The sequence below is a fragment of the Phasianus colchicus genome, chromosome 3 (genome assembly GCF_987193195.1).
Source record: "Phasianus colchicus chromosome 3, bPhaCol1.hap1.1, whole genome shotgun sequence".
Lineage (NCBI taxonomy): Eukaryota > Metazoa > Chordata > Aves > Galliformes > Phasianidae > Phasianus > Phasianus colchicus.
Window position 1 is genome coordinate 89,893,955 of NC_143438.1, and position 25,575 is coordinate 89,919,529.

General features: G+C 40.0%; 1 protein-coding gene and 1 long non-coding RNA gene across 3 annotated transcripts in view; one reads left to right on the forward strand and one right to left on the reverse strand.

Annotated features, from left to right (window-relative positions):
* COL22A1 (collagen type XXII alpha 1 chain) overlaps positions 1 to 18,266 on the reverse strand; it is a 224,729-nt gene extending 206,463 nt beyond the window's left edge. Inside the window, exon 1 of one of the 2 annotated variants that reach the window (XM_090138032.1) lies at positions 17,845 to 18,266. The gene's annotated coding sequence lies outside the window, so the exon portion shown is untranslated. Of the gene's footprint in view, positions 1 to 6,484; positions 6,570 to 17,844 lie in introns of those variants that run through there. The other variant, XM_090138033.1, reaches the window with a different exon arrangement.
* A 978-nt stretch (positions 18,267 to 19,244) lies between these two features.
* LOC149918735 (uncharacterized) lies at positions 19,245 to 21,979 on the forward strand. Its single transcript, XR_016465677.1, has 4 exons — positions 19,245 to 19,656; positions 20,521 to 20,945; positions 21,310 to 21,438; positions 21,919 to 21,979. It is a non-coding gene; the product is annotated as an uncharacterized LOC149918735 (long non-coding RNA).
* Positions 21,980 to 25,575: the final 3,596 nt, after the last annotated feature.

A 25,575-nucleotide genomic window follows, 5' to 3' on the forward strand; every position in this document is an offset into this window, starting at 1 on the left:
CAGTGACAAGGGGCAATAAAACCAGGAGATACCTGTCACTACATGGGAAGGTGCAGATAGCATCTCTTCCCCTGATGCTTTCACTCTTCACTCGACATTTGCAGGAAGCCTTATTCCCTGTTAGGGATCCACTACCAGAAACCCATCCCTCTAAGTACTTCCATGCTCTTGTTTACTGAGAACATGCATTGTCACCTCTCTATTAAAACACTAGAAAGGAAAAGTGCAGCTAAAGAGACAAAGAAACAGGCAGCTTGCAGGCAATCCTGGACATAATCTTATTGGATATAGGGATTATTTTTTTTACATTAAGGGTAGTGAAGCACTATAACAGGTTGCCCAGAGATGTGGTAGATGATTCATCCCTGGAAACATTCATGGTTAGGCTTCGGAGGGCTCTAAGCAACCTGATCTAGCTGTAGATGTTCCTGTTCAGTGTAGGGGACTGAACTAGAAGACCTTTAAGAGTCCCTTTCAATTCAAATTATTCTATGATTCTATGATTCAATGACTTCATAACTCCCTCTACAAATTCTAGAGGTCATTCTTTGCCTTCCTGTTCCAGAGGGGCCTCGGGGTAGAAAGCAATTCACAGGTAATTTTCATGGTAGCAAAGCACTTGGGATACTAGCCTGAAACACAAAACAGGACCCCCTTAGGATTGCTACTGTTTATTTCTCATAATGCATAGCTAAAATCCCTCAAGGCAAGCAGTTTTGGTGAAGTCCAACAACAGAACTCAAAGCTAATCACAGAATCATAGAACATCTCAAATTGGAAGGAGCCTAGAAGGATCGAGCCTAACTCCTAGCTTCACACAGGAGCATCCAAAAACAGACTCTACATCTGAGAGTGTTGTCCAAATGCTCCTTGAACTCCGGCAGTTTGGGGACATGACTACTGCTCTGGAGAGCCTGTTCCATGCCCACCATCCTCTGTAGGCTGCCATGAGGCCTCCCCTCAGCCTCCTCTGCTCTACACTATTCAAACTGAGTGACTTTGGCTGCTCCTCATCCATCTTGCCCTCTAGACCCTTCACCATTTTCATTTCCTTGCTTTGTACACTCTCTAATAGTTTTATGTCCTTCTTATACTGTTGCACCCAAATCTGCACACAGTGTTCAAGCTGAGGCCACACCAGTGCAGAGCAGAGCAGGAAGGTAAGATGAAATCAGTTTAGGTATCTGAAGAAGTAGGAGGCTTTACAGAGGATTGAAGGCTGCCTAAATGTTCCCCAAGACTGTTCTGGCTCTAATCTCAAATCTCAGCCATATAAGGTGTTGGGGCTAGGCAGGAAAGACACAAATTCACTGACCATATTGGTCTGAAATATAGGTGTCTTCACCATCACAATACACTTCTTTAAATTAAGAGAAATAAGAAGCATAGCTTTAAGGTAGCATTAGCTTTGTGTCAAGGCAAGTTGAACAGCATATCCTTGACATTTCAGGAATCTCTGCCCAGAGATGACTGTGGCCATCATTAATGCAGGACAAGTAGGCAATACAAGAGTCAAGCAAAAGCAGAATTACAAGGATCCTAAGTCTGAGATTGAGATAAAACACACTTCAATCCTCTCTCCCCTAGTTTCCGAATGCAACAGGAAGAAAGCTACTGTCCATGAATCCTGTCAGGATCCTGCCAGAAGACCTACAGCAAAGCTTCATGTTTGCTCCCTTCTTGGCTTTCATGTTTCCAAGGCTGTGAATAAGAACAACAGGCAAGTACTGATGGAGACAAATAAAAAAAATTAGCAAATAAAGATCCAGAAGCTGTCAATGAAATAGAAAAGAACTTCAGCCAGACAATGCATACATTACTCCCATTTTCTTCCATGAAAGGCTGTCCCCATCACTGCCATCCCATAGAAAGGAAAAGAGACAAAAATTTGTGTTCTACAGCCCACACACAGCTGTTCCACCAGGGAATGATGGACGCTGAAGAATTATCACTTAACTGGTTTACAAGAAAGGCCAATACCTTCCAGTCTCACACAACAGCTCAGTCTGCCTTTCTGTGCTTCAGGCAGGAGGTGGCACAGGGTCAGGTCAATAATTTTGACACTGACTGGAAGAATCACCTCAAGTCTCATTGTATCCAATTTATCTAATCAAAATTCAGACTGTATGTGTCTAACACTATATGTGTTTTCATACTTTAGCTACTAAGAATGGGTTCCCTTTCTAGTTCACGAGAAACCAAAAAAATCCATAGCTAGATTGATTTTACATCTTCCTAAAGAGGATGAGTAAAATAAATGAACTACGTACAAGAAGTGCTTATTTTCCCCAAAAGCAATAAAGGCAGCCTAGACAAACAGTAAAGATTTAGGTACTGTTATTCCAACAGATGTCTGTCTGGTTAAGGTGACATAAGAAAGCCAGCCAAAAGCAGCAACTACAAACACATGAATACCAGTAATAGGAAACTTTAGCATATTCAGATGCAGAGGGTGTAAATTGTTGAAGTAGAAAGTCTGCCTAATGGGGAGCTGAAGAAGCACATCTGAATTCCGAAGTATCCTTTCCAAAATGATGAAACTGTGTTAAAAAGGCAGGTTTGAGGACAAAATTGAAGTTACCTGAGGGCAGAAAATACCGATAAAAACAAAGGTAAAAAATAAAGCACAGTTCCTTGACCTTTTCCAGGACTTTTTCTGTTATGGATCTCTTTCCCCACCAAGTAGCAAGCATTTTCCTTTGCTCTCCTCATACAGAGGAACATGCAAAAGTACTAATGCACCATCATATGAAGAGATGCACATGAATTCACCCCATAAGCAAAATTTCCAGTGCAGTAGTTTTCTGAAGAGTAACAGTTTTAAATAAGATGTTGCCTTTTTTCAAGTATTTTGAGCATATCTTCTTATTTAATTACTTTAAAAGATGAAAAAATATTGTGAGATTGTGCTTGTTTTGCTCTTTTGTCGCTGTGTTAGCATGGCTGACAGTCTGCTTCTTATTGGATAAAAAAGGAGTTACAGCTCCTGCATTCCATGGGTCTGCAGAAGGCCAAATTTAATGAATGAAAGATTTTGATAGTCATGTTGATGTATTCAAAGAAAAAATCCTTATTTAGAGTTTATTACAGACAAGAGGGAGAATTATGTGCAGTCTGATCTCCTGCAAAACACAGGTCCAAAAATGTACTTAAAATACCAGTATGTTATCTACATCTTGTACAAAAGATGCAGTACATTGATTGCTCTATTAACTGCTCTAGAAAGCCTTCAGTCTTGATTTATGAGACAAAAGTGAGTCCGACACCAGAACCACACAGTTGTTCAGGTGTTCAGTTACCATCACCCAATATATTGAAACTCTAGAATGAATTCATTAATCTTCTCTTTCTAGCATCCTTAAATGGTCATACTTTAAACTGAAACTCTTCCTTGTTTTTGGGGTCCAGAGTGAATTGCTACACTCAAGTAATACATTAAAAAATTAAAATTTTTGCTATAAAGGCAAACATGAAACTGCACAATGCCAAGTCATTCCCTAACCCAAAAAGAACCCCAAATAAGGAGCAAATAAGAAATAAAATACCATCAGTGTTTCATTTGTGCAATAAAGGAAAAAAAATAATTCTCAAGATCATAGCACATCACATTATATGCCCTCCAGAAACTCTGGACACTGTGGCTGCTTACCAGTGGCACCTTAAATTCTCTAGGAGAGAAGCCAAACATAAGGTGATGCTGATTCCTCAGAGTGAGAACAACTATGCATTTGTCTACAATTAAACAGTAAGCATCCCAAGAAGTTCTCCATAAAAGCCCCCCAAGTAGCTATAGCAACTGCATTCACTGTATTTTTCACTAGGAAACATTTTTTAAAGCTATCTAAGAAAGTTCATTTTTCAGCTATTGTTAAGGTTTTTAACTTTCAGGTCTTCCAATGCAATCCTGCTCTCCATTCAGCTTCCACCCTTCCTCATCCACTTGGCATGCATGGCATGCAAGTTGCTGGGGTGACTCCCAAATTCTGGGAAGGAATTTTCTCTCCAAAATTCAATGTGCTTAAACTTAGATTGCTGGACTGTGGCTTTCATTTGCAGTGAAACAACATGCCGGTTCAAAGACTTACATCTCTCAGGCAAGTCTAACACCCGAAGAGTTTTACGCTAAAGCAATAACTGATATAAAAAATCCCAAAATGCTCTGAAGGAAATGGGAAAAGATATAACCTTTGTTCAAGATGGCTAAATAGTTAGATGTGGAGAAATATTTGCTGTTTCAGAATTCTGCCTTATTTTTACTTACACTACCAAGTGCAGTGAAGTGACAAATCTTCAACTTGGGATATGAAAGCTTTGGAAAGCCATTATACTCAGCTTGACTTACATAAGCTATGCTTTTCCACGTCATGATCTTCTTTATATGACTGGCATCATATAGTGCAATGGTCATGTTTGACATTTATCTGTTGAAAGGGATATATTTTTTTTTTCTATTGAAGTAGCAATGTATGACCAGAAGAGAGTTCTGGGTTTCTTTCATTCTTTGAAAAAAACATCCAACCGAAGACTGCTGGTTTAACTCGTCTCTGGTGCTCCCAACTGTATGAACACCAGCTCTGACTCCCAAGTCACTTGGAGAGAAGTACCCCAACACTTCACATTTGCTATCCTTTTTGAACAGAGAGAATTCTACCTCCCTCTAAGGTGTGTGAAATACAGAAAAGATCAAACGCATAGTACAGTTCTTCATACCTGACACCAACTTTCTACTTCTGATGCATGTGGAAAAATATTTGGCAGACAAAATTGCAAGGTACATCCACTCACACACTCCCAAGTTTCTTCACTGACATTGGACACCTTATTCCCTTTCCATACAATGATACTAATTTGGCATATTGACTCATTTACCCACTTGCAGCAGCTCATCTAAGTTGCCTTTGACTTGGCTAATTATGAAGAGTCCACCACAAAATACAACACATACCAGAACAAAAAAAAAAACAAAAAACAAAACAAAAAAAACAACCAACAGCACAACATCCTTCGTAGCTTACTATCAGATTTCATGCAAAAGCTTTATTTCAGTATGTTTTCTTATAAAATTTAGTCCATTGCTTTCATAAAGCATTCGATTATAACCATGCTGATGCCACCAAATAGCTACTAGACCAGTGCTTCCCCTTCTTTTGTGTGCTTTTCACTTGAAGTCCCTGTAAGCATCAAAATCAAAGACCAATGTTAGAGCTAGAATACAAGCTTCAGCACTAAGATTTGCTATTGCTCTCTTCCAATACCTGAAAGGTGCTTACAGCAAGGGTGGGGTTGGTCTCTTCTCACTGGTGACAGGTGACAGGATGAGGGGAAATGGCCTCAAGTTGCACCAGGGTGAGTTTAGATTGGTATCAGGAAACACTTCTTTACAAAAAGGGTTGTTAAGCACTGGAATAGGCTCCCCAGGGAGGTGGTAGAGTCACCATCCCTGGATGTGTTTAAAAACCGTTTGGATGTGGTGCTCAGGGACATGATTTAGCGGAGGGTTGTTAGAGTTAGGGTAGTATGGTTAGGTTGTGGTTGGACTCGATGCTCTTTAAGGTCTTTTGCATCCTGAGTGATTCTATGATTCTATGATTCTATGAAAGCTAGCTGCAACTGAATGCAACAGAAACACCAGTTCTTCTGTCACAAGTAACTATGATGCTATCACCAACATTATTCAACATTCCAGTGTACGAAAGCATTATGATACCTGGAAAATATTCATAAGTTGTTATCTTGTTTCTAGTAACATCCTGGAGGCAAAAAAGATTTCTTTCCCAGTGCATACCAGCATACAAGAGTGTCAGCTTTATGATTCCAGCCTATGAATTACATCAGGAAGACTCAGTTTCACTGGCAACAATTCAAGAACAGGAAAGTCATGACAATGACATGACTTCAGAGGAACATGAGTTATTGGAAAGATCATGCAAGCGCAGACTAAGTATTTAGGCTCAACACATTTCAGTTTCATCAGATTCCAAGTAGCAGGAATCAATTATTTTTTTGTAACAGCAAATCTATGGTATCTCACTCTAAATCCCTCCTGATGTACAGCTGCAACTCTATGTATCAGTGTAAATCAAAGGAAAATGATAGCAAAAAATAATAATAATAATAATAAAAATAAAAAAACAACCTCAGTGGAATTCCACAAGTCTGAAGCACAAATACAGCTGCACTGCACACAGTGCTGAGCCTTAGCCACCGTTCTTCAGAGGATAAGCTCCTAAATTATATTACCAAAGCATTTAAGCCCATTCAGCAGTTACTCAAAAATGACTCTTCTACTTGATGAGAGACTGCTCTTCAAGTACAAGTTATAAATAGTAACATTGCCTTTGCATAATGTGCTTCTCACAGCAAAGGGAATATTTATAGGGGAAAAGCAAAGATTTCAATTAGGACCATACTATGTTCTCCCATTTCTCAACTTGGGAAAAGAGAGGAGGGACAAGTAATTTTTTCTACTAGGTATAAGACCTACCTTGTTTCTGATCTCTGCCTTGTGGCAAAGGAATGCCTTTCTCTCAGTCTGGAGCCCTGCAAGTAAACAGGCAGGGACAGGCAGGATGTGGGCAGAGCTCAGCACTGACAGTACCCTCCCAGGGACCAAAGTAGCCTCACCATCACCACAAAAGCAGAAAAAGAACAACAGTGAAGGGCTATCCTCACTGCAATGCTTCCCATGATTACTGCTTGGGCAACACCAGCTCTTGCCTCTCTCCTCGACCAGGACAGCACAGAAGCACTCTTTGCTTTCCCCTTTGCCTGAAGACAGATGCACCAGTTGCCGTGCTGAGCCCTATTTCCTCATAATTAATGGGAAACACCAATCTTTGCAGACACTCATTTAATTGAGATTGCTGAACAACTGAATTTTAACAATTACTGAAAACATTCTAAATGTTAAATATTTTCATTAGTTCAGCTGGTCCTACTAAACTTATCACATCAACAGATGCCAACTAAGACAATTTTTCTTTTTGTTTTAATACCACACCCTGAATTATGTGATTCAGAAATGACTACAGTATACTCGCCAGCCGTGCTGATTTAGCAACACAGCTTGCAAAAAGATCGATGTTCAGACAATCCCTCTGGTATCTCAGCATACCTCTTAGCAGATTAAAATACTCCGTAATTTATTTATCAAGATGACAGAATCTACCACTAAATAAAGAAACCAGTGCAGAAGCCTCAATAAATTGGGATTCATTTTCCACTTAAGTCCATATGACACTAAACACACTGCTGAAACATTAAATCACAGAAAACTGTTGCTAGTGACGGAGCCCTTCCTAGACTTCATGGATTTATTCCCAGAAAGCATTAAACCTAAAGGCAAAATTGCATTAATTTTCCTACCTATATTTTCCATTCTGCTCAGCCACGAGTTTAAACTATATTCCAAGAATCAGTTTTTACTGTCTGAGAAAGCACTGATGAGCACAGGGTTAGAAGTATCTCTATTCAGAGGATACAAGGAAAGACTCCGGGAAAGTTTACTTCTGTTCTTCAAGCATGGAGTTGGATATAAAGTAACCTGTAAGTCCCCATCCATCTAGACTTCTGCAATCTTCCAAAATGTACTCAGTTTCATCACCAGCTTTTCTCATGAGCACATCAGGGATCTTAAAATCAATGGCACACAAGCAGGTGCTGAAAAGGAGATGCGTGCCATTATTTTTGTTTATTTTATACAGCCTGTATTTTCAAATGCATCTTAAAGCTTTTACTTCAATAGAACAATCTGAAAAACATTTAAGTGTTTCTTCTTCTTCATATGTTGGGTATTTCATTTATTTAGTAAGAGATGGGACCCCTATTTCTCCTAGAAAACAACAACACAACTTTTTGAAAATTTTCCCCCAGTATCTAGAACTTCTAATTCCATTCTTTTCAGCTTTTGTGCGACATATCAGAGTGATTTCATAACTCAGGGACTGACATCCATAAAAAAAAAATATTTTTGTTATTCATTTTGACTTCCTCACGACAACCACAAGCTTTTCTTTTGTGATAAACCTGAGGACCTGAGGATCAAAAGAGCTCATCTCCAGTAAAACACAAGACTGAGTAACTCCTAGAATCAAACAACTGGTCTGCTTCAATGTGCACCTGATCTTCTTATAAAAGGACAAAACCAGCCCAGCTGCCTTTCAGATGCAGAAAAAGAAAACTGTTCTTGGCAGCAGGCAACACACTTTAAACAGCAGTGATTCCAGAATCACAAGTTGGTGATATTTGACTCTTTCTAAATCTCAGTAAAACATCAGGAAATCATAGAAACATATAACAACTCAGGTTGGACAAGATCATCTAGCCCAACTGTCAACCATCACCACCATGTCAACTACACCATGTCCCTCTGTGCCACATCCACACACTTCATGAACACCTCCAGGGACGGTGACTCTACCACTTTACCAGATTGTAAGACCCAATGTAAAACTTGTAGTCTCACACTTCTTATTGCTGAGGGCTCTAGGTACTGCACTTTGCACTGCCTGCTTCCAAGCAGTATAAGAAGTTAGTGATCTAGAGAAAGGCAAGTTAGCTGATGAATAAACAAACAAGCAGATGGTGGGAAGAATAAGGGTAGGTAGGAGAAGAGTATTCAGAAATCCTCTCATAACCTGCCTGTCTTCTGAAGCAAAGCTGTGTATCCTCACCCCAGATCTTGTTTATGTGACACTCCCTCTCAGTGCACCTTAGGGGATTTTGGCAGGGGAACAATTCAAAGTCAGACTCTACCCTAAAGAATTACATATGATTTTCCCATCCAAATTTCTCCGAGTTTCTCTCTCCTGAGTGTTTTATAGTCTTCAAATAAATGTTCCCTCATCTGATCTTCCAGATGTTACCGTGCCTCAAGTCTCTGATTAGCATACATCTCCCAGCCAGTCTCTGCTCTGAACTGAGATAGGAGCAGGTCCTGAAGAGATGAAAAAGGGTTATGATCAGTCTCTTTACATGTTAGCTAATCTGTAAAATGCCACTTTTCTCCATACGGGGAACTTGGACACTGAAGGATTTGTTTTGCCTATGGTTACCATGACTTTACAGAGAAGTAAGCATAGTTCAGCAGAGCAAGTCTTGTACCATAAGGAAAGCCTCCTTCTGCCACATTGTCTTTGCAGGGACAGGAGAAAAAGGTGTCCTATTTACCAGACATGATCCTTGTGCTTAATGAGTTTACAATCTAACAGATAGGATTTCACAAATCCTGTGAGTACACAGCCATAGAGGACTCAAAGAGGATTAATAGCCTTTCACCCTTCCCATTCCTATGCAGAGTATTTAAGGAGAGAAGCTTTCTTATACAGCATCGTGTGAAGGAACAGAGAATGGATTAGCACTTATCATCTGATCAGACAAGCAAGCTAGAACAAGTTAGGCAAACAAGAAGAGCTGGTAATGAAGCAGAAAAGTCACAATAGCATGGAACCCATCACCTAAGCATGGATCAAGAGCATTGGTAACACTGTTGTTTCACTAATAGGTTCCATAGATTATCCAATTATCCAATATTTGCAGATGGAGTAGGACTGACAATGGAAAGCAATCATTTCTCAGTGGGAAATGAAAAATAGTAAACATTAACCCATTTATAACAAGAATAAGCAAAAAGATCATTCACATAAGTGTCTGCTTCACACAGAAATGTCACAACAGCCTAAAACTTCCTATATCATCTGCACATGACTAAGCACTTAGTTCACTGGCATTACAAACACAACATGCATCTCCTGAAGGATCCTAAATCTGGGATATAATTGCCACATCACCCTGGTTGCAACTTATCCAGACCCTCCTGCTCCCTTAAACTGCTCTGATAGTATTAATATATACAAAGCTCTTATGCAGTGTTAATTTATTGAAATGCTGCTGCTTGTTGGTCAACAGCTACAGCTTTCCCAGCTTGTCTGTGGGGAATGCTACCCTGCTGGCTAACTTTGCTGATGGATGTACTGAAGTTCTGTAGCTATTACAGGGATTAATCTGTCCAAGTAAAAGGATTTACAGTGTTACTGTCTATATCAGAGTAAACCACTACTGTTCTTTATAATCCACAGAGAGAGGAACAGACACTTCTAGAGAATAATAGATTTCAAACAGGTCAGATGAACTGTGCTGTAAAACTTTATATTTTTCTTCACCAGTTCCAAAGGGAGCAAAGGGATGCTGGCTAAGTGGGAAGACTGTAACAGATATCTAAACTAGATGAAGTGATCCACCATGACTGCTAGGGCTGAATGAGTCTGTCTCCAGACATGGCGGCCTACAGCTTCCTCATGAGGGGAGAGGAGGAGCAGGCCTCAGAAAGCCCTTCTCAGGGGGACAATTTCCTCCATCCTGAACAGTCAGTGTGCCTGCAGGTTCCTTCTGAGTCTTCCTGGCGACACTGATGAGGCCACATCTTGAATACTGTGCTCAGTTTTGGGCCCCTCACTACAAGGAAGACAAGAGGTCCTGAAGCATGCCCAGAGAATGGCGACAAAGCGGTGAAGGGTCTGGAACACAACTCTTACAGGGAGAGGCTGAGGGAATTGGGATTGTTTAGTCTGTTGAAGAGGAGGCTCAGAGGAGACTTTATCACTCTCTACAGCTCCCTGAAAGGAGGTTGTGGTGAGGAGGTGGTTGGCCTCTTTTCCCAGGGAAGTAGTGATAGGATGAAAGGTAATGGCATTAAGGTGCACCAGAGGAGATTCAGTTTGGATATTAGGAAAAACTTCTTCTCAGGGAGCTGGTGAAGTCATTGTCCCCAGATGTTTTCAAGAAAAAGGTAGATGTGGCACTGAGGGACATGGTTTAGTGGACATGATTCCTCAGCTGGAGGAGATCCGCCTTATGCATTATTACCTTCCATACCACTGTCTGGGAGAGAGACTGAAAGCAAAAACACTGATGTGGCAATGAGAAGAAATTGAAGAGTGAACAATTTTACGTTTATCATACAAGTGGAGATCTCGTATAAGGTTACTTTATACTTTATCTGTTTGTTTTGTCATGTGTTATTATCAGTCTTAACTCAGAAACAGCTTAAGTAAGGGAGTCTGCTCTACTGGATGGCATCTTAGAAAGCAGCATTTCTCTGACTTCCTGAATTGCCGCATCTAAAATTAACAACTTTGTTTTATTGCCCACTCATAACTGCCACAGCTTTCTTGGGGTCATGGCCTGTATTCGTGAAACAGCTGCTAGGGAAAGTGAAAAGGACATTAGGGAAAGAAAACATGATAATAAGAACAGCTACTGATAAGAAAAAAAAAAATCAAAGATGGAAATAAAAAAGTGAATTAACTAGAGAATACAGAAGTACTTAGAAATGCACAAATGAGTGAAAAAAAAATAAAGGAACAGAAAATGCACTCAGTTATAAACCCAAGGGATGACAAAGAAAGAAGATAAAATAAGCCCACATAGTAAACTGCTTAAATTTCAGGAATGAATCATAAAAGTACTTACCCGTGTAATTAAGAAAAGCCTCCACAAAACATAAAAACAACTCTTAGAAGTACACTGCAGGTGGTACCATAATTAAACAGCAAAGCAAGACGGGGCAAATTGGTTTGAAATACATCAAGTACGAGATTTCTTATGAAAAGCCAAGATTCAAACAAAAGTTGTCAACCCATCTGCTAGCAAAGGGTAAATCATTACTGCTCCAGCATCCCAGAGCAGCTGACCAGTTTCATATCTATACTACAACACTGTGCTTTACAAAAGAAATGATTTTTTTGTTTACTTCCCTGCTGATGGACTCTGAAATCATTGCCCATTGCTGAACTGGATGTATTTAGGCTGAGGTTATCCTGGGCTGTGATAATGCAGAGCTTATAAATGAGCTGGGTCTGGACATTACCAACACCAGCATGGGACCTGCTTATCCTCAGGTTCCAGAGAAGGGTTGCACCAGTCTCTTATCAGGGACTGAATTAATTTAGGCAAATGGATATGAACTGAAGCTCAAGAGGTGCTTGTAGGTGGTCCTACTTGAGTAGGGAACTGGATCAGATCATGTTCAGAGATCCTTTCAAATCTCAACCATTCTGAGAGTCCATGATTTTCCAATCAGTTATTTGCAACCACTATGCCTTTGACAATCCTGACTAGATTTAATCAATAGGGTTTGTTGAAGATCTTCTGGCTATTATCTATTATGGATAAAGGATTGCAGAGATGGCCATTAGAAGACGCACTTTGAAATGGATACCAGTTTCACTTCAAAAAATGGTAGCAATAATCAAGACAGTCTATATACACTATTTGTAGCCTTTATCTACTGATAAAATTGGAATTACTGACATGCTCTTCTACAAGTGGCAATTACTTTAATAATAAATGTGGAGCCAATAGTAATTCCCCTGCTTCCCCTCATCTTAAACTTTCCAGCTCAAAGAAAGAAATTGTGATTGATACACAGAATAACAACTTCTTATGAAAATCAATACAAAACTGCTTGCTTTTGAAAGAAATACCAGGCTGCTGCCAACAAGCACATAATTCAACATGTTTAAGCAAACAGCACTGCAAAAATTGCACTTTGGTAATAAGCAGTCAAACCACAATCAAGTGCTGGCTAAGCTCAGATCAAAGAACATGACTCCAAAAATATTTAAAGCTGTCAATAATTTAAACTTTCCCTCAAATGTTGTATGAAATATTGTAGTTTTGACATCTCTTATTAAAATTACTTAAGAATCAATATTCAGGACACAACAATAATCAAATCGAGTTGCTTAAACAAAACTCAAGGGATCCTTCTATTTTGCAAAGAATCAAAGATTCATTTCTAAGGAACTGAATCAATGCAAAGTAAATAGATTCCTATAAGCTGCAAAAGGATAGCTTGCATCTACTGCATAGTAGATAAGCTCTGTGACAGCAGTACTCCCTAAGCAAAGGAAATCTAGATGACTGCATAATTAGGACTGACAGCACTCACAATACGTGACCCATAATTCAATTTCATTCATTCCTAATGAACTGTCAGTGTTAACAAAGCTTGGAGAAGCTTTGTGATATGTAATCAGATCAGCTCTGGGTTCTGCCCTTTCTGGCCACTCTGCAGCCACATCCATCCTGGTGTGGGATTTGTGGCTCTATGGGGGATGCTCAGGATGGTCTGAATCATTATTTCAGTGCAGCATTCTCAAGCAGGTGTCAATGCTCACAGGCACCTGACCTCTCTTTATTGCTAGCTTTCCTACCTCTCGGGGAAAAAAATTGGAAGTTATTAAAAAATATTCATACCACATTACAGCAACCAGCCTTTAAAATTCAAAATATATCCACAAGTCTGAGGGCCTGAGATTCTTGTTCATCACTGTCTGCAAAAATACCAGCTGTTTGCCATAAAAAAAACTCAATATTATAAACAGAATGAATGGCAACCCAGCCCAACTTTCAATCTCCCAAGAGTAAACTCTGTTTCTAAAGTTGTTTCTGGCAGAACAAGAAAACAAAAACTACCTCACTACTTTTCATCACCTAGTGAAATTAGTAGGATGCAACACCTGTTGTATATCAATAATGTTTATTAAAGAGGTGGGTTGTTTCTTTTTTTCATTACTCCAGATTCAATTTCTGATCTAGATGCCAGGTCTGTAGCATAACATACACTCACCATCTACCCACCTACTGCCAATTCTGAAATAGTTTCCCCATGGCAATAGTAATGTATCCACACCTTTTTTTTCTCACTAGGTAAAGCATCAGCTATTTAATCTTCATAGACCTGTTACTGATGTTGGAAAATAAGTATTATCAGCCCTCTCCACCCCCATGTTCAGACTAAGAATAGAGGCAAAGAGGGAACGGCAGTTCTTTCATCAACCAGAACTACCAGTCCTGTTTTGCAGACGATATACGAATGCTACAATATTTAAGGCTGGTTACTGGAGTCAGACATCAGGAGCAGACTTGGGAGAAAAATCTGGTGCATGCTCTTCCCAAAAGCCACCACAGCTCCTTTGCTGGGGGTGTCAGTCTAAGGATTACAGTTGCAGCTCACTACTCCCATGTCAGCCAGCACCAACAAGTGTGAAGAAGAGCATATAAAGGAAAGGAAGAGTCCTAACGTGGAAAAAAAAAAAAAGAAAAAAGATTGCTCTCAATGTTGCATTACTATCTCTGAAGACCATGTTATCTTTATTCTCACTGCTCAGTACTAGTGTACAAACACACTGCAAGAGTCATGGAAGTGGGCTGAATGCTGGTAGGGTACCTTCATGCACTTGTCTCATAGAATCATACAACAACTTTGGTTGGAAGGGACCTGGAAATCAACTAATTTCAACCCGTTCCCATGGGCAGGACTGCCACTTGCCAGATCAGGCTGCCCAAACTGGCCTTGAACACATCCAGAGTTGGGGCATTCTTAACTTCTCTGAGCAACCTTTTCCAGTGCCTCACCACCCACTGAGCACAGAATTTCTTCCTAGCATCTAACCTAAATTTCCCCTCTTTTAATTGAGAGTCATTCCCCCTCGACCTATTACTATCAGACCAACTAAAAGCTGACATTCTTTAACTCACCACATACTTGTTTGCCAAGAAGACAATAAGCACAAGCACGGTTTGAGCAGAAAACTTTAAGGCTTAAGAGGTGCAAATCTCCCAAAAGGACAATAGGAGAGTTTTGCATAAGTCTTTCTCCCAGTAAGATAAGAGCTCCCTGCTTGGCTCCATTAGCTGAGCTGGAGCAGCAGCATCCCAGAAGGCGTTTGCCTGTGACAGTTTCAGAAGCCTGATGCCAGTGAAGGTAATCACAGAACTTTTAGCAGCAATAGGAACAAGCCATTAGGAAAACACAAAGTATAGTCAAGTAGAATGAAGATCAAAATTGATAGACAGTGGGAATGTTTGATTGGACTACAAGTAAATAGTTTCTTGTCTTCACTTTGGTGTTCTTTTCCTGTTCTACCTATGTTTCAGATATTTCAAAATATTCCCAATTCCTCAACTACAGTGATTTACAGATTGCAGAATTATTAATTTCTGTACATACTATTTTCTCCATTCCTTGTTCCCTGAACAAGATTTGATGACCCAAAACATCTTTTTAACACCTGGTAGTGCCTAATACAAAGTGTTCGTAGGAAAGGACTTAATATTGATATCCCGAGACTCATTTAGTCAAAGAACTGCAAGAATGGCTCTTCTCTAGAGAAGAAATGAAGAAATGCACTTGCACATCCTCCTCACTTGAAAAAACAGAATGGAAAAGACTGAGAAGGGTATCTCAGTACTGTGGGAGACAATATACATTTACAATTTGCCTATGAAAGCTTGGGGAATTTGATACTGCTCAAACAGTTGAAATAGCCCAGTATCTTCTGCACTATTTAGGTATGATGGTACAGAGGAGACATGGATCTAATGCAGGTTTTTGTCTTAAGGTTTCTCTCCTCATTATGAGAAAGGGGAACAGTTTAAGAATGGTATTTAAAAGGAAGGGATTGCAATCACCCAGCAGTGATTAATCAAAACAAGCTTTAGGAGAAAGTGTTACAGTGTGACAAATTGAAAGATCCTTTGAAGCCACAATAATTGCCAAGCAAATCTCAGAAATATATTTCAGTAAGAAAATTATCACACATTGGGAAAAAAGGCCTTCTTTTATTCCTATTATTTTCAGTATCATAATGTCCAGAATCAAAAGATAGCTTTGGCATGTAGCAGATACATTTGCCCTAACACTGTATGAAGCATCAGTGGAAGTAAAAAAAAATAATAATTGTATGTATAGGTGCCACAGATACATTCACCCACACATTGTCTAGGTCACTGAGCTCAGAAAAATCTTCCCACAAAACACAGGATCAAACTAATTCTTCCTCTTAATTCTTCCTCCATTAGGTGCCCACCACGGGCCTCCGTCTATTCTCATGCTAATATGAGTCATCCTCATGAATCATACTGATACTTCCTCCAGTAAGTCTTCCATTCCATGGGCTGTTGCAACTCTCAATCTTTTTTTCCTCTACGCCATGGTAGAGGTTTCATATGAGTTGGAGACGATTGATCAAATTAGAGAGAATACAGTTTGTACTGAGAAAAGAAACAAGTCAGACTGATCTCTGGAGAGAGCAGCACCATTACTGCTGCTCCTGAAGCCAGAAGAAAAAATGTATTGAGATCTGCCCTGCAGCAAGTTACTTTGAATCATTCTACTCAAAATCAGATGACATCCATTTGTTGTCAGGCTGCCCATCGCTGAGTTCAGAATGAGATTTCAACTCTTCCAAGCCTCAGTTTTCATCTGGAAAGGTGACCATTCCATCTCAAACCATTCTATGAAAACATCACACTGCATCTTATTAGGAGCCACAGCAACACAACACACTAAAGATACATGGAAACTCTGCAATATACAGTTAGAATTTTCTTTAGCCATAATATTCCATCAACACTTAATTGATGTAATTTCTGATAGACATTTTTACACACTCGATACATCTTAACTGCTTACTGTTCAACCACAGACAAGGAGCATATCCAAATTCTTGTCTCAGTAAAATATGCTGTCAGAAATGCTTACACTTTAAAAAAGTCATGGAGTTTTTGAGGCGGACAAAACCTTTTGATTGCCTGCCTGGCCTCTTACAGAAACTGCCTTTCTTCTTTTATAAAGTAGTATATATTCCTTAATATTTACACAAACACCCTCTCAGTCAGATGTCTAAACAGGTATTTGTGAAAGAAAAAGAAGACATTCAGGCATGCATCTAGAGTACTCCTCAGTGCAAATTAAGCATAGAGTTACACGTGTAGGGTTTGCAGGTGCATCTTCCTGAGAATGATTCCATTAGTGTCCACACTGAGCAGATGGGCCGTGTTATTTTAAGGTCTTAATCAAAATACATGCAAACACACACAGTGCTGTGCGCATACTAATGCCTGGGAAGTGTCAGCATTGAGGCAAGCAGTACAATTTTTTTTTTTAAGAACACTGGGTATATAAAAATACAGAAGTGAAAGAACTGCTGAATAAGGCAGCATAGAGGAGGACATACAGGATATAGAAATAAAATGAGGCAAAGCACATTCATAATAAATACAAACTGAAAATCAAATATCTTGTTAGCACATCAGGGTATTCGCACATACCAAGAGAAACTGAAGTGCCATACAAAGAGAATACAAGATGTTAGGCCACCAAAATCCCAAGATATACATGCTTAGGAGAACCAACACTGAACAGAGTAATCATTATGCAATTTTGACAGCTATAAGCATCTGTCAGCTCTGAACTCTTTTGACGGCTTTCCTCCATAAGGGCATTTCCCCAGACTCTGCTGATAACCACAGTGAAGACTCTGCACTGCTGATCACAAATTGTGGGCTGACACAAACTGATTGAGATCCACCTAACAGAATCTGTGCTCGACAAACTTCGTTGACTAAGGAAAAAAGTAAGTCCTAATTAATCATAGAATCATAGAATCATTAAAGTTGGGAAAGAACACTAAAATCATCTAGTCCAACCATCAGCCCATTTCCACCATGCTCACTAAATCATATCCCTCAGTGCCACTTCTACCCTTTTCTCAGACAACTCCAGTGATGGTGCCTGCACCATCTCCCTGGGCAGTCTGTTCCAATACCTCACCACTCCGTCTGAGAGGAAATTTTTTTCCAATTAAGATTAATTTAACACAGTTCCTCCTCAATTTTCTTTTTAACGTACAGATCCTGTTTCTGCATGTCTGCATACTCAACAAAAATTCTTCTGAACTTGAGCTGCCTGGCTATACGAGGGAAAAAATTAAAAGGAACAACCAAAACAAGGGTTGTGTGCAGAGCCACAGTGTCCTGGGTGTCAGGATGTCCTCTTACCTGCGCAAGCACAACAGCACCAGAAGGGAGCCTGGTGCCTACACTCAGCCTCAGCCCCGCTGCACTCTGCAGCTGTCAGCTTGAATGGGATGGGTAGTGGGTGGGCGTGCAGGGGACACACAGACATGCAGGCAGACAAACACGCACGCACTCACACAGAGGTGCTGGTGACAGAGCGAGGATGGGAAAAATGCCACATCCTCTGCTCCCCCCAGGGAGGGGAGAGGGGGAGAGGTGAAGAAAATGCAGGGGAAAAAAAAAGAGAGAGAAAGAAGGGAAAAGAAAAAGAAAAAAGAAAAAGAGAGAAGAAATTAAATCAACAAGGGAAGAAAAGAGTAAATGGAGAAAAAAATTACAGAAAAGAAGAAAAAAAAAGGGAAAAAAGAGGAGAGTAAAAGAGGAGAAAGAAAGATAAAAAAAATGAGAAAGAAATGAAGAAATGTAAGAATGAATGAGGAGCGATGAAAGAAAGAAGAAATGAGAGATTTGAAAGAGAAGAGAAAAATAGAGAAAAATAGAGAAAGAAAGAAAGAAAGAAAGAAAGAAAGAAAGAAAGAAAGAAAGAAAGAAAGAAAGAAAGAAAGAAAGAAAGAAAGAAAGAGAAAGAAAGAAGGAAGGAAAGAAAGAAGGAAGGAAAGAAAGAAAGAAAGAAAGAAAGAAAGAAAGAAAGAAAGAAAGAAAGAAAGAAAGAAAGAAGGAAAGAAGGAAAGAAAGAAAGAAAGAAAGAAAGAAAGAAGGAAAGAAGGAAAGAAAGAAAGAAAGAAAGAAAGAAAGAAAGAAAGAAAGAAAGAAAGAAAGAAAGAAAGAAAGAAAGAAAGAAAGAAAGAAAACCAAGCAAATAAAGAAAAGCAAAGGAAGAAAAGCAAAGGAAGAAAAGCAAAGGAAGAAAAGCAAAGGAAGAAAAGCAAAAAAAAAAGAAAAAAGGCAAAGAAAAAAAAAGAAGCAAATTAAAAAAGACGAAGCAAAGAAAGAAAGGGAAGCAAAGAAGAAAAAAAAAAAAAAAGCAAAGAAAGAAAGGGAAGCAAAGGAAATAAAAAATAAAAGGAAAGCAAAGAGAGAGAGAAAGAAGAGCAAATAAATGAGAGCAAAGCAAAAAGGGAGGGGAGGCGAACGAGGTGCACAAGGACGGAGCCGAGGCGCGGTGCGGGCAGGGCCGGGCGGCAGCGGGACCCGGCGGGAGGGAGCGGGCCGGGCCGGGCGCTGAGGCGGGAGAGGCACGGGGCAGGCAGGAGCGGGGTTTAAGGAGCGAGGGGAGGGGAAGGCGTGGGGCGGGGAGGGCTGCGGGCCCCGCCGCCGGCCGGGAGTGGTCGGGGGGTGGGGGGTGGCCTGAGAACGGGGGTGAGGCTTGGGGAGGGGGAGTGGAGGCTGAGGGAGTCGAGGGGGCGTGGGGAGGGGGCTGAGGGTTTTTGGGGATGAGAGGGGTGTCAGAGGAGGGGGCACTGGGGGTGTACTACCAAGGGGTGTGTGGGGCACGCGGAGCTCCTATCCTTCTCCTCCCCAAGGAGGAGAAAAGTCTCCAGGGAAGGCAACTCCTAGTTGAGAGATGTGTCCCCAGAAAGTCTGGTAAGGGAAGGAAATGCCCTTTCTGGATTGGCGAACAGGTGGCTTCTGCTTTTACCCCTCCTTAACCTCAGTATCTATATAAAAAGCCCTCTGCTGGGATATTTCTGTTTGAATTGCAGCTCTGACTTGGGTACTGGAGCCAACAGTCCTTCATCCTTTCTCCAGACACGTTCAGTCATTCCTCCTCCAGCAGCATCACAGCAGCAAGCATCAGAACATGCATTTTTTTCACCTTAAGGAAAACCACTGGTAAAGTTTAGCAGGAGCAGCAACAATTCTATAGTACTGAAATCATAGGATCTTTTGAGTTGGAAGGGACCCATAAACGTTTTCTAGTCCAATTCCCCTGCAGTGAAGGGGGACAGCCACAGCTACATCAGGGTGCTCAGAGTCCCATCCAGCCTGTCCTTGAATGTCCCCAAGGATGGGGTATCCACTACATCTCTGGGCAACCTGTGCCAGTGCGTCAGTACACTTACTGTAAAAAACTTTTGCATTATATCCAATCTAAATCTTTCCTCTTAGTTTGGAAACATTTTCCCGTGTCCTATCACTGCAGACGCTATTAAAAGAGTCTGTCCCTTTTTTTCCTTTAGCTCCCTTTTAGATACTAAAATGCCATTCTCAGGTTTCCTCAGAGCCTTCTCTTCTCCAGGCTGAACAGCACCGGCTCTCTCAGTCTGTCCTCACAGGAGACATGTTCCATCCCTTGGATCATTTTTGTGGCCCTCCTCCATATGTGCTCCAACAGGACCACATTTCTCCTGTCTCCCTGAAACAAAGTTTTCAACTTTACAAAGAAAAATGTTTGACCAAACTCAGTTTATCCCACCACATCATATTTCAATATCATTGAAATATTTATGTATACATTATATATAAATGTATTCACTTAGCAAATGTATGTATCTGTATATAATTTCAATTTATTAAAATAAACACATGTATTTCCAAGGGTTTCAAGAAAAAAATAAAAAGGCCCAAATTTAACATCAAGCTGTCCCACTATGATAAATTATTTTAGCACTACCATAGCAGTTGCTGATAAGTGGTAAACTGAACTGAATTAGATGCTATTTTTTGTTTAGCCTCTCACACTTTTCTGTCTCATAGGGCTCACACTAATAATTGCCATGAGTTATAAGCTAACACAACTGAGGAAGATCAGGATCTCTAAGACTTTGTGACCAATTGCTGTAGTAAAGAATCAGAGTTTCACATGGCAGAATATATCACAGGATACCAGAACAGTTGAGGCTGTATGGGAGCTCTGTTTTTATCTGCTACATCCTCAAGCAGGACACTCAGAGTGGGATGCCCAGACCCATGTCCAGGCCAGTTTTGAAGGTGTTCAAGGAGAAGACTCTACCATCTCTGGGCAACTTTAGCCAGTGCTCCATCACCCTCACAGCACAGAAGTGCTTCCTGATGATTATATGGAACTTCCTGTGTTTCTCTTTGGGCACGCTGCCTCTTGTTCTGGCCCTGGACATCACTGAGGAGAGCATGGCTCCAACTTCTTTGTGACCTCCCTTCAGGTATTTGTACACACTGATGAGATTTCACTGAGCCTCCTCCTCTCTGGGCTGAACTGTTCGAGCTCTCTCAGAGGAAAGGTGCTCCAATCTTGTCATTATCTTGGTGGTCCTACATTAGAAGCTTTCTAGTATGTCCACATCTCTCTGGTACTGGGGAGCCCAGAATTGGACACACTGCTCCAGGTGCAGCCTCACCAACACTGAGCACCAATACTGAGGGGAAGGATCACCTCTCTTGAATTGTTGGCAGTACTTTGCCTAATGCAGCCAAGAACATTATTAACTCTTCTCCAAGGGTACTTTGCTGGCTCATGTTCAACGTGGTGTCCACCAGCACTTGATACCTGTGGTATTTCCCTCCCAGGTGCAACACTCTGTACTTCTTGCTGAACTCCACGTGGTTCTAGTCAGCCCACCTCTCCAGCCTGTTGAGGTCTTTCTGGATGCCTGTGCAGCCCTGATGAGTCAGCCACTCCCCTCAGTTTTGTATATGGTATGTATATGGTGCCCACTTGGTATGACACGGTGGTATACTGTGTATTTCTGAAGGCTTCTCCTGGTGTAATGCCTCCAGGAAAACAAAGCTCCCCTTTGCACATTGCTCCTTCTCCCTCATACTCGTACAGCCAAAAAATCTTTTGGCAGACATAGATTATTTGAAGCCACTTTGGTTTTCTGTCTAATGACTACGGTGGCAGATCTCTAGTGTTTCTGTAAGCCCTTTTGCCAGTGACAGACATTTTCACTCACCTCAACACCATTGCTGCTATTGCCAGTGAGACAAGGTACAAGAATGTTATCCTTTGAACATTGTTAAGACCAATTCACTGTCATCCTGTCTGACCAATTGCATCTGGAAGAGAGGCATTTCATCTGTCAGTTGCTTCCACCTTTGTGCAGAAGACAAGGATATGTGGTTATGGAAAGACTTTGCTAATGAAGAAAGATCATCATCATTACTGTTCCCTTTCAGGTTTCCTGCAGGGATCATTACCTCAATACAATTGAGAGCCTGATTCAGCAAAACACTTAGGTACATATTTCCTGAAATAGGACGTGAAGTTAGTGTTCCTGGTGTGACTGTTTCAAAATTTTAGGATTGCATTTCAGGCATAGCTTGCTATAAAAATCTTTTCAGAGGTAAGAAAGAAAATACCTGCAAGTGAATGAAGAAAGTGAAACCCACAATGTGCTTGACTTCTACACGGCTTCTGGAGTGGTTGTGCAGTTTATTCACTGCTCTACCACTATTTCTTTTTTCATTATTTCACAAACACAGAAAATAATACATACAGTAGCTAATTCTGCATGTGTATCTGTAAGCCTGGGAAGGAAACATCTGTCTTAGACTGTTCCCATTTCAGAATTCACATATAACATAAAAAAAAAAAAAAAAAAAAAAAAAAAAAAAAAAGCAGATTGATAAGGAGTTGCTCACTTCTAAGATGAAGTAAAAAAAAAAAAAACACACCTCAAAACTTTTCCCATGACGGAGTGATAAAATATCTATGCCAACAGTCTGCATTCCTTTTTCTTCAGGCTACTTCATCTTTCAACCCAATGTTTGATTGAACATTATCTTTACCTTATGTGAAAAGTGGTGCCTTTCTGCACAAATCTGGAGATTCCCAAGAATTTGGTGGCACTTAAAGCAAAGGAAGATTTGCACGAGCAGATTAGTTTGATCAGCTCTAAGAGACTAAATCAAAGGATGCATCAAAAATGAGTGTTGCGTATGGTGAAGAAAACCTAAGATCCTCACTTTGTCTTCAACAGTGTCACAGTATGTATATAAATATATTTTCTAGCACTTAGCCTTTCAGCTACTGCATATAATAATCATGAAAACATACCTCAAGAAAAATAAGTCGTTAAAGCTTTTGCTTCTCTTTACATTGTATCAAAATAGTTAACAGAAGGTAAAATATTTCCTGTGAAAAGCATCTTTGCAGGTATTCTTTCTCCAGTGACTGTGAGAGAAACATGCAGTTTTTCAATAATACATAGATGGTAATTCAAAATGCACTCTTATTTTGTACTTTACTATTGCTGTATTATTTTCTGTTGGAAGCAACACTGTATCAGCAGCTCTGAGAACTGTGATAAATGTTGCATGGATTTATGCTTTGATTTATCTAAATTTTGCAATTCTTTCTGTTCTGATCGTGAGCCTTTGATTTCCATTTTCACCCCGGGGTCAGGAACATGGCTGGAGCAGGTCAGGAAGGTCTGCAAAGCTGGTATCTTATCCTCAGGAATGGATGCCTCAGCAGGTGGCTAAGAAAACAGTAATCATTTCATGGCGCTCCCCCAGAATAACTTCTCAGTCAGTGACTGTGGTGGAGGGATTTCACAAAGATGTGGTGTGTGACTCCAACAGCTCAGTGCTTTCTTCAGTAAATCAGACCAGCCGCATTCGTATCCATATAAATACTGCTTCCAAACTTGTGGCAATGTATCCCACAATAGTTCACTCCCGGGAGTTGCACAGGCCTCAAATCACAGGGCCTTAACTGCTTGAAACTACTACTTTGATCACAGATAAAACTGTCCTTCTTTTACAAATTTCCTGAAAATTGTGGTGCTAGCAAGGCTCAGATTAGTAGCTGCGTGTTGGTGATTCCTAAATCCCTAGGAAAGAAGGATTTATATCGCTGGGGAATACTCTTGTGCTTTTTATACTTCTATATACATTATCCTGTACTCATCATGTGTTATAGTCCCAAATGGCTTACATTTCAAGGCATGAAATGGATTCAGATGATCTCAGTTAAAAAAATGTCTACAAGAAAAGTAGATTTTGTTTTCCTTTCCTGCAGTATAGAATTTTTTACACCAAAAGCTATTATAAACAATGAAAGACAAATATTAAATTCTGCAGTAGAGTTTTTGTGCCATCTCATGTTGTGCATTGTGTGCTCTGTCACGCTGTTGTGCTAATGTCACAATTTGGTTTGAGTTTTATATAATATGTGTATCAAGACATCATGATATTTCAGTCTTATTTCTTGTTATCTTACTTTGTTGTCAATAAATTACAGGATTTATAATTCCCAAATCCTGATCCATAAATAATTTCTGTTTGATGAGCACTGCTTGCAGCACTTCATCCAGTACTGAAAGTTACAGAGTCATGAATTATGAAATCCTCAGAGTTTATTGAAAAGACTCACAGAGTTAATCTAACTTCAAATAAAAATTCCATTTATTCTACAGTAGTTTTTGGAATAAATCCTTGAAGATTAAAGAGAAATAGCAACAAAATAAGAAAAAAATGAACCATCACTAGCTAAGACTTTCAGGATTTATTGCCTTGTCTTTAGAGAAATCATTCTTTAGTTGAGCTATATACTATTAATTTCCATATTGATAAATCCAGCTACATCTACATCCTATTTAATCTAAAGCAGCTCTAAGAAAAATGGTAAGCCACAAAAATCATTATTCCTGCTATATTCTAAGTATTTCTTGTTTTCTCATTCACCTAATGATAGACACATACTGCACCATCTCTCCAGTCTGCAACTCTGCATTCACAAAACATCTTTATAAACATACAGCTTTTAATTTGATAAGATAACCTGTACCTAGATCATGTCTCAGATGCAATACTTAGTAAGACCCATCTGTATTTTCTATGTAATTTGGGAATGAAAATTCAGTTCAAGATAATCCAAACTTTTAGAATTCATTTTAGTAAAACATCACTATTCGAAGCATGTCACTAGGCTGACACATAAACAAAATGCATGGTGGAACAAAGTTCAATATATATAATATATGTGGTTAAACATACAGCTCCTTCCACAATAGTCTGAAAAAGCAATGTAAAAAAACAAACACAAATTGGTTCCAGTTAGCTATATGAATATCAAAGAGAACCAAATATAATTTGGCGACTTAATTATCGAAAATTAAGACTACTGGTAATTTAATAACTTCTCTAAAACTCCCCGAAAGAAGGATGTGGTGAGCTGGAAGTTGGCCCCTTCCCCCACATAACTAGCAATAGGACAACAAGGAATGGCCTTGAGTTGTTCCAGGGAAGGTTCAGACTAGATATTAGGAAAAATTCCTTACCCAAAAGAGTGGTCAGGCACCTGAACAGACAGCCCAGGGAGGTGTTTGAGTCACCATCTCTGGAGGTGTTCAAGAAACATTTAGATGTTGTATTGAGGTACATGGTTTAGTGGGGAAAAATTGGTGGTTGCTGGACAGTTGGACTAGATGATCTTGGAAGTCGTTTCCAACCTTAATGATTCTATGACTCTCTAAATCATACCATTGACCGTAGAGGACAGTGCAGTTCTAAAATTATGTGCTGTATTTCTTCTTTCCATCTGTGGGTCATAATCTTCTGTGATGGCAAGTTCTAGAACAAGGAGATATCAAACTTAAAATGGGACACATTTAATTACACTGATACAGTTGATCACTGCTTCTGAAAATGCCTGTGATGACCTGCTGAAATAGCCAGAACTGAAAATGGATCTTGCCTGATGGAGCAGCACTGACCAATTTTTCTTCCTTTTTACTGAACAATAGTTCAAGCATTTGTCTGGAGTACACTTTGTATTTCCTTGTAGTATGGTAAATCAACACCAGTACCTCTTGGGATTTGGTGGAGCCA